Here is a 2,928-nt window from a genome sequence, read left to right as displayed (position 1 = left end):
CTGCCTAGCACGTGCTCTAAAGTTCTCAATTACTAGCTTATGCTAGGTGGAACATTCTTCTCCTCTCTCTTGTTATATGCATTCACTAGTACTTCTTCACTGAACAAGTTCTCTTTCAAGAGCCCGTCTGTCTCTTTTCCTGAAAACACTAATCACTAGTCTATACTGGATGGTACAGTCATCACAAGAGATAAATTTCACAATCACAAACATCTGTATATTCAATTTCCCAGTAAACATAAAGTTTAATTGATTTTTGTGTTTTGCCTGATTGGTAGATAATTAGATGGCTAACTGTTTGGTTTTCTGTAGTTGGTAAATAGATTATAGTAATTATTTGTATCACAGAATCCTAATAGTATTAATCCTTCCCCAATCTTTGAATCATGTACGTCGAAATCCACAGTTTGTTGTAGAACGTTTCCATTAAAACCAATAGTCACAATACTGAAGTCTCCACCATTCGTTATAGATATTACGTAGTTGCAGAAGGGTCTCATAAAACGGATCTTGATGAGCTGCTAGCCCTGGTTGTGGTGCGTATGCAGATAAATATTACTTTCTTTATATCCAAGATTAACCTAAGCTTGAACATTCAACACACATCCTGATTAACTTATCTAGCAAGAGTTAATAAGAAAGCTTCTCTTTAAGTGAGACAATGGAAATATAACATGATAGTCAATATAGTAACAATAAATACTATGTTAATAATTAATAGCATTAATTATACGAATGTCTTTCAGCGGAGATTGGAAAACTGGGAAAACAAATTGGTCGCTTAGTTATCTGTGTATGTATGCCTAATATCCGAATGCAAAACTGAATGACAAGAATGAATGAGAAAGAGAGAGAGAGAGGCGGGAGGTGGGAATTACAGAGGAGAAAGAAATACATGTCTTTTGAACTTGGCCTCTATCTGGAAGAGAAACGTCTAATAAAATAAATGCGTTAAATTGAGAGAGAAGGAGAGAGATTTCTTAAAGACAACATATATAGAAAAGAAATTCCTATAAGTCAGAACTTAATGAAAGACAAGAGACATAACATGTTAGTTTATAATAATATGTTAATAATTAACAACCCCCAAGGCGGCAAGCTAGCAGAAACGTTAGCACGCCGGGCAAAATGCTTAGCGGTATTTCGTCTGTCGTTACGTTCTGAGTTCAAATTCTATCGAGGTCAACTTTGTTTTTCATCCTTTCGGAGTTGATAAATTAACTACCAATTGCGTACAGGGGTCGATCTAATCGACTGCACCCCCCACCCCACCCCATAGTTTAACAGGATCATTTTTTTCTCTGAAGGTACTGTTACTCCACATGCACACCTGGACATGTATCTTTTACCTGCCATACACGCACTTCGTAGAAATGATGAATCTTTATCAATGAGCCGGTGCATGACCATGCTACAGCCAAAACGTGCGAGCTTACCTGGATGAGAATTTGCAAGGATGATGAGGTGCAGCTGAGTTGTTGCACATTCTCCTGATTTAACAGCTGCAGATTTTTACTAATGGAGCACTTTTACTTTTGGCCTTGTGCCTAGAGTAGAAAAGAATAATTAATAACCCCACCATCACTACCACCACACACACATATGTATATATATTATTTCTGTTATAGACAAAAGGCATGTAATTTTGGAGGAAAGGGCAAGTTGATTACACCAACCACAGTATTTAACTGGTACTTATTTTATTGACCCTGAAAAGATGAAAAGCACCGTCCATGTTTCGTCCATGTTTATGTTCTGAACTCAGAACATAAACATGGACGAAAAGCTCCCAAAGCATTTTGTCTGGTGTGCTAACGATATGCATACACACACACACAGATGGCGTTGTGTGGTTAAGAAGTTCGCTTTGACATCTCGTGATTTTTAGTTTCAGTCCCTCTGCGCGGCACCTTGGGCAAGTATCTTCTACTATAGCTCTGGGAATGACCAGAATCTTATGGGTGAATTTTTATAGACAGAAACCGAAGAGCCCATCGTCCTCTCCAAAATCAACCCATTGACTACCACCTTCTCTCGGTCCTCTTCCCCCTTTTCTTGCTCATTCCGTCGTCTTCTCCATCCACCACCAGAACCGTCTCCTTTTCCAATTCATTATCTCCATCAGATCTTGTAAACTTCACTCATTTATCCACTGCACACCTCCAACAGCAGCCATTTCGCACATCAGTTCTACGTCTCTGCTTCTACTGTCCGTGTCCTTTCCCCATTCCCGTATTTCATCCATTATCCTTCATCACCCCACCTATATTCTCTCTGCCCCTTCAACCCCACCCCATCTTTCCCATGCCCTCCACCATCGCTGCTGTTCATCAAATACATAATCTTTCCATTAGCCTCCGCTTCTACACCGTTAATAGCCATCAGCGATGAGTTTCGGACCTGCACAGGGGTTGAACAGTTTTTACAGTGCATAAAACCGTGTTTTTATAATGGTACAACTACCAAACACCCTCGGTCGCTTTACGGACCTCGTCAACCGATCATTGCACTGGATGTCGATCCTATACCAGTTTGTTTGTCAGTTATGTTGAGTCTTTCTGCATCTTATTAACCCCAGCCACTGCATCCCCTTCCATCTGGCACCCTACCCTTACAATGCATCCTCCTCCTCCAATCTGATCCTGTTACATATCATTTCTTGCTTCTCCCACTAATTCATTTTTTTTGTGTGTGCTCGCAACCTACGCAGTCCCCTTCACATTCCATACCCCTTTCGAATACTTTCGTACTACCACACCCACCCTTTCCTTTCTAACATCACTACTGTCACCGGACCCAAACACCTCACTTCTCATGTAAAAGACTAATTCTGAAGCATCTCCAATAACCTGCATAGATGCTCCAGTGTTTCTTTACAATTTGATCTATCGGCTACCGACAGTCCATTAGGTTTGCGAAGCATCTCAG

The sequence above is a fragment of the Octopus bimaculoides genome, chromosome 7 (assembly GCF_001194135.2).
Source record: "Octopus bimaculoides isolate UCB-OBI-ISO-001 chromosome 7, ASM119413v2, whole genome shotgun sequence".
Lineage (NCBI taxonomy): Eukaryota > Metazoa > Mollusca > Cephalopoda > Octopoda > Octopodidae > Octopus > Octopus bimaculoides.
The sequence above is the reverse complement of the archived record's forward strand: the minus strand, read 5'-3'. Positions refer to the sequence as shown.